The sequence below is a fragment of the Lipotes vexillifer genome, unplaced genomic scaffold, assembly GCF_000442215.2.
Source record: "Lipotes vexillifer unplaced genomic scaffold, Lipotes_vexillifer_v1.1 scaffold474, whole genome shotgun sequence".
NCBI classification, from domain to species: Eukaryota; Metazoa; Chordata; class Mammalia; order Artiodactyla; family Lipotidae; genus Lipotes; species Lipotes vexillifer.
This window is the reverse complement of record NW_006772385.1, coordinates 1,230,227-1,237,181: the sequence shown is the minus strand read 5'-3', so window position 1 is coordinate 1,237,181 and position 6,955 is coordinate 1,230,227. Positions and strand designations below refer to the sequence as shown.

The 6,955-nt window shown below is 44.1% G+C and overlaps 1 protein-coding gene across 1 annotated transcript in view; it reads left to right on the top strand.

Moving 5' to 3' along the window:
- Nucleotides 1-6,365: 6,365 nt before the first annotated feature.
- HYCC1 (hyccin PI4KA lipid kinase complex subunit 1) overlaps nt 6,366-6,955 on the top strand; it is an 84,166-nt gene continuing 83,576 nt past the window's right edge. Inside the window, exon 1 of the mRNA XM_007447443.1 lies at nt 6,366-6,566. The gene's annotated coding sequence lies outside the window, so the exon portion shown is untranslated. The remainder of the gene's footprint in view (nt 6,567-6,955) is intronic.

Here is a 6,955-nt window from a genome sequence, read left to right as displayed (position 1 = left end):
GCATCTTCCTGCCCATGGTCTCCAGAGGGAAAGAGCTCCCTAGTTACTGTCCCAGGCTCAAATATCTACATTCCTTACATCCGTCCTCCCCATTGTCTTTCCTAAAGCCCTGCTCTGTCTTAGAAATATGATCAATTAATCTCTGCTGATTCTTTTTTTTTGTTTTTTGGCCGAGCTCTGAGGCTTTCGGGATCTTAGTTCCCTGACCAGGGATGGAACCCAGACCACTGACAGTGAGCAAGCAGAGTCCTAACCACTGGACCGCCAGGGAATTCTCGATCTCTGTTAATTTTTTGATGACCAATGTGACTTTTTTTCTTCCTGGTGTAATTCAAATTTGAAAAAAATCTTCGAGAATGACTTTAAAGATTAGTACCATGGTTCAGCCCATAGAGGTAATGGTTTTTTGGGAAATGACACCCTTTAAAGGACACAGGGGAGCTAAGACTGGACATGTGTCCCATGCCTGTGCTGAGGACTTGCCTCAGGTAAACAGAGAAGTCTACAGAAGGTGTTCCTTGGTTCTGCTGACATAATGGGTATCAAGAAAGACCAGCTTAATGGAGGACTGTGTCATTTCAACAAATGGGTGATGGGCTTGTCCTTACTGAACATTGGTGATGATGCTGAATTTGCTCACTGGAACATTTTTCTTTTTTGCATAAATATCAGGGTGTGGTGATGGTGACTAAGTAGATGAGAACAAAATTGAAAAATAGTATTATTCATACACTGGACTCTCTTAACCCAAGAGTAACAAACCAGAGTGAATGGGTTGGCAAAACTCTTTGCGGGTGTGCCTCTCTCTCTCTCTCTTTTTTTAAGATTACTGCTTTTTTTTAAAAAAAATGTATTTTTTTAAAATTTATTTTATTTTTGGCTGTGTTGGGTCTTCGTTGCTGCGCGGGCTTTCTCTAGTTGCGGCGAGCGGAGGCTACTCTTCATTGCGGTGCACGGGCTTCTCATTGCAGTGGCTTCTCTTGTTGTGGCACACGGCCTTAGTTGCTCTGCTGCATGTGGGATCTCCCTGGACCAGGGCTTAAACCTGTGTCCCCTGGCAGGGCGGCTGCTGCATGTGGGATCTCCCTGGACCAGGGCTTAAACCTGTGTCCCCTGCATTGGCAGGCAGATTCTTAACCACTGCGCCACCAGGGAAGTCCCATGTATGCAGTCTTGTACCCATTTTTCATCTTTTTCCCATGTCATAAAATATTTTTCAAAAACATGATTTATAAAACCTGCAAAACAAGCCTCTCCCAACAATAATTCTTCTAGAAAACACTGGTTAATAAAATGTCTTAGAAGATATATGTGGCTATTTTTCTTTTCTAATGAGGGTAGCAGTTAGTCATTAGGCTTTCCACCCCTATCTATATGGCTTTTTATAAATATGAACAAGATTGGCTCCTCTGTTAAAAGTTAAGAGAAAAAAAGTTTTTTTCCCTTAAAACATCTGTTATAAGGATATTGAAATTTTAACTTATGAATTTTTTTTTTTTAAGATATAGAGAATGTTGTCTTCTTTCTAGGATGTTATTCCTAGAAAAACCTGGAACCAACCTTGAAGGATAAAATTCACTTTGCAAAATGCAACTGATCCAGCTTCTTTCACTTGGTGCATGATTCTGGGAGTCTACTTATTGTTTCATACAGGCATGAAAGGTACAACAATTTACTTAGAATATCTTAGGTGATGCAGATAGGAATCTTATAGGACTCTGGAAACAACTGCAGTTAGATCTCACAGATGTTGAATGCAAACACTGGAAACTGGTGTGATTCAGTGCAGCTGTAGGAAATGGATTATTTCATTGTCCCCTCAACAGCAGGATTTCGTTGATTCCCATCTTTATTACGGTGACTCATTCTACTCTGTCCTTTGTTACCAGTTACTTCATCCTCTACTTTTTATCTCTGTTCACTGCCTAATGGCTTCAGTTTCCTCATAACTTGCCCCTCTTGGGGCTTCTCAGGGCTTCCTTCTATTGCCTGACTTTTTAGCTTCTGCACCCACCATGTGAGTGATTTTCTCTTCCCATTTCCAGTTCACATTCTTGAAAGAGAATGGGTTTAGGTAATTACCACCATCCCTGTTTGGATGGAGTGTTCACATCATTGGCCTGGCTTCCCTTGGCCTATATGCTTCTAGGAAGGGGGTTGTATGGCACAGATCATGGCTATTGCTTCTGCTGTGGGCACTGGCTGGAGTGGCTCTCTTAGAAGGGGAATCTGGCACAGCAAGACAGAATGACTTCTTAGGCACACTCTTTTTGTTTTAATTTTTTTTTTAAATATGTTTTAACATCCTTGCCACTAAAGTAACATATTCTTCATGTTTTTTTCAAGATAAAATTCTCCTGACTCTGTCATTTAAAATAGTCATGGTACATAGAAAGAAAGAATATATTGGTGGTTGCCAAGGGTTGCAGGTGGAGGGAAATGGGGAGATATTGGTACAGATTTAAAGTTATAAAATGAATAAGTTCTGGGGATGTAATGTATGGCGTGCTGACTGCAGTTAACAATACTGTATTGTATACTTGAAAGTTGCTAAGAGAGTAGATCCTAGATGTTCTCACAACAATAGCCAAAAAAAAAAAAGAAAGAAAGAAAGAAAAAATTTAACCATGTGAAGTGGTGGATGTGTTAACTAATCTTACTGTGGTAATTATTTCACAGTCTGTATATCAAATTGTCAAATTGTACAACTTAAACTTACACAATGCTATATGTCAATTTTATCTCAATAAACCTGGAAGAAAATAGTCATGTTACCTAGCTGTTTTACGGTTAATTTAATAGAAATATATTTGAGTTAAATGTTTCTTAGGTTTCTGAAATTTAATATCATAGAGGAAATGTTCACGCTTTAAAATGTTTGACTTATTTGCAAGAAGGTAAATGCATTTTAACAGTTAATGTAGAATTATGCATACAGATATTGGAGATTGGCAAAGTTGGGTAGTTAAGGTCTAGAGTATGCTGACTTTCATAAAGTAGGTTAAAAGCATTTCCCTTTTGAAACAATGTTGTCAGGCATTTTCCTGGTGCTTTGCTGCTCAGACACAAATAGTTATGTGTAACTCTTAACTGCAGGCTGTTATTGTTGGAAAATATTTTTATGTGCACAAATTGTGATAGAAAGGAGAGTGGACTGTGAACATAAATTTGTGTTTTGGTTTTACTCTGACTTAGAGGGAAGATGACTTAAATTGCCTTCTATATCATCTCACCACTTCAAAACAGGAAGTGGTCAGGCAATAAATTGCTTTCTGTCTTCTTGCAGAAAGGAAACAAATATACGAATATAAATAGACAGCTTTCAGTCTCTCCCACTCAATCCATCCTATGTACAGTCTTGATTTAGCATTAGTAAAATGTTATGATGTCATTCCCCTGGTCTCAACCCTGAGTGTATGTTAGGTTCACTTGGGAAGCTTGTGAAATAAACCCTATATCCATCCCCCAATTTTCTGATTTATTTGACGTGGGTATGCTTTCGGCCTTTATATTTTTGAAAGTCATCCCAAGTAACCCTAAGGAACAGACAGGAAGCTACTGGCAAGCAGACAGAACCTGAACATTTGAGTTTGCTTTTAAGGCACTCTATTATCCATCTCCAACCTAGCTTGGCAGGGTCTGGCCAGCTCATATGGCTCCGCATGTCCTCTGTACATTGCTTATACTTCCCCTCTTCTGTTTCTTTCTTTTTTTTTTCTTTTTGTGGTACGCAGGCCTCTCACTGCTGTGGCCTCTCCCATTGCGGAGCACAGGCTCCAGACGCGCAGGCTCAGCGGCCATGGCTCACGGGCCCAGCTGCTCCGCGGCATATGGGATCTTCCCGGAACGGGGCACGAACCCGTGTCCCCTGCATCGGCAGGCGGACTCTCAACCAGTGCACCACCAGGGAAGCCCCCCTCTTCTGTTTCTTTTCCAGGCATACCAAGAGTTTCCTTCTCACATGTTTCTTTTTTGGATTCAAATTTCTGCCCATTTTTCAAGACTTGGCTCAGTTTTTACCTCTCCCATGATGCCTTCCCTGATCATCCTTGACTGGGCTTGCTCTCTCTTCTGAACTCACACAGCAGTTATTGCCTAGAAAATCATCTGAACAATGAATCAATCATGTACTGCTTTGTGTTATCTCTTCTATTGTTGTGATAAATGATTAAACTTTGCTTTACTTTTCACCTGTTACCCAGGGACCCATACTGTGAGCTTCTGGCATGCCTTTGTATCCTTGACAAGCTGAGTGCCCTGTGTAGTGCAGGAAGTCAATAAGTGTTTGCCCCTTTCTCCCATTTCCGAAGGTGTGGTTTGGCCCTTCATGTCTGCTGGGGTCTTGCCCTGGTCCTAGTGAACCATCTTGCCAACAGAATCTCTGGCTCTTTAAATCAGGCCAACACATCAGTGGCCCACATGGCTAATTGTCAGTAAAACTGATTGTGTGTGTACTCCTCTGCTCACCCTTGCTCTCTCCCTATTTTATGATCAGCTGAACTTTTGGCTTTCTTTCCCTCTCTGACCCCTCACTCTCCTACTCCCTATTCTGTCAGGACTTGATGGCAGAATTCAATTTCTTGGGTTTTGACTGCTTGCATTTTTTGAGATGTTAGAGTACAACACACTCTCTGGATCTTCCTGTTTCTATTCCTTCAGGTAAACACTTCCCCTGGCCAGGCTCTGGCCCAGCTGACCTAAGTTATCCTGCAATCCTCCACCAGTACCCTGGTCTGATCTGTCAAGATTCTCATCAAACAGAACAGGCACTCTCTACACTGTCTTTAAGATTGTCCACATGATTAAAAGCTTCTATGAGTCCCTCATTGCCTGTAGAATAACATCTAAACCTGAGCTGTCCAATATGGGAGCTATAAAATTCAAATAAAAAATTGAGTTCCTCCACTATGCCATATTTCAAGCGCTGGATAGCTACTTGTGGCTAGTGGCTATCATATTGGACAACGCAAATATAGAACATTTTCATCCTTGAAGAAAGCGCTGTTGGAGAGTACTCATCTACATACCTTAGTGTAGTTCATATGGCCTTTATAATCTCATCTCAGTGTTTTGCTCTAGCTTAATTTTTGGCTGCTACATACCTTTCAGCCCTACCAACTTTCTCAGTGTTCTGCAGCCAATTAGTGCCCTTTCACACTTCACGCCTTTGAACTTGCTGTTCCCGCTTCCTGAAATGCCCTTTGACTTCCTTCTCTGGCAAACTCCCATCTACATTTTAAGATCTAACTCAAATATCACCTTCCTTGTGAAGTTCCCTGACTCTCCTAAACACAGTAATTTCTTCTTCTGTGTTCCTCTGGCTCATTGAACGTAGCTCTGTTGCCCTTATCACCATATTTTGTTATTATTTACTTATAAATCTGTCTATGCTCTTGGATGGGGGATTCTGATTGTTCTATAGATCTACCCTAATGATTACCTGAAGTTGTTTGCTTGATTCCCTTTCAATATCAAGTAATATATTTTGTTACTTTTTGCTTGTTATTTATGTGTGTGCTATGTTTGAAAAGATCTTGGGGCTTTAGGAGCAGTCCTTCCCCTTTCAGGGCAGGACTTCCTGTCTTCCAGGTTGAAGGTTCATTTTTCTTCTAATCAATTCTGATTGGACTTGCGAGGGATGTGGTAGGAGGAATCGACAAGGTCGAAACAGAGGAACTATATGTAGGAAATAGTTCAGATGTGCTCAGGTTCCAGTCGTTACATAAAATATTTAGTGTGTATTTGGGAGAAGAGTAGGGAGGGAAGATGAAGAAAACAAAACAAAACGAAACAGCTCACGGAACGGATATTGTGGAATGGTTTGACTTTTTCCCGACTAAGGCCAAAAGCAATGATATAAGGTGAGAATAGTTTTTATTACCATTTTGCAAAACGTACATTTTTTTCTCCCCTCCGAGGATTTGATAAAATTTTGATAAATTCTGGTGACTCGAATTACTGGGAAGTAAATCCTCCTGACCAAGAAATTAAGATATCAATTAGTTTCTCTTCTGTGATTACAGTAAACAGGATTCCGAAAGGCTTATTTTCTTCTGGGAGGGCTGTAAATCCTAATGGCTGAGTCCAAGAGATCTTCTCTGATCACTATCGCCTAGTTGTTGCCGCAATCTTAACAGTCAATCATCTCCCCTTGGGTGCCCCGACCACGCCTATTGCTCAGACCACGCCCACCAAGTCGCCCTCCCTCTCACCTCATGGCTCCGCCCCAGGCCTAGCAAAGGAAGACTCTCATTGGTGGAGAAGTTGCTCTGGTCCCGCCCGGCGGGCGGCGATAGGCCGAGCTGGCGTGGGGCGGTGGCGGTTGGCTGCCTGGGGACGGGTCCCTGGTGTTGCCCGTCAGGGTAGCTGGCGGCAGTGGCGGCTCTCGGGGGTGGGTTGTCAGTCAGTGAGCGGAGGGGGAAGATGGCTCGCGGGGACCCGTTCTGCTAGGAAGAAGGTGGGCAGGTGGTGCTGCTTACTCGGGAGAAAGCAGAGCAGCCGCCGTCGCTGTCGCTGCGAGCCAGACAAGTCGAGGTTCTGGAGGTGGAGCTTGGAGAGCCGCTCTGGTGAGTCCGGCCGAGCGAACCGCGCCGGGCCCCCAGGGCGGCCGGCGACCGATAACTTTTTTGTCAGGGAGGAGCCGGGGCGAGGCGACGGCGGCGAGGGCACCGGGACTTTGTCCACGGAGCGGCGGCTTCTTTGGAGGTAACGGCTCCCGCGCGAGGCGCCGCGGTTGGGCGCGAGACGGTGCTGGGCGCCTGGGGCGTCCGGAGGTCTGGGGAGCAGGACCGCATGGTGGGCTGCGGCCGGCGGCTTCTCGCCCAGAAGTTGGGCGCAGCCCGCCTGCTGCCTGGGCGGCGGCGGCAGCTTTGTGCGCGCGTACTCGGGTCTTTCTCCTTCCCCGGCCAGGAGCCCTCCGACCTCCGGGCGTGACCGGGGTATAGCCGCCTCGGCC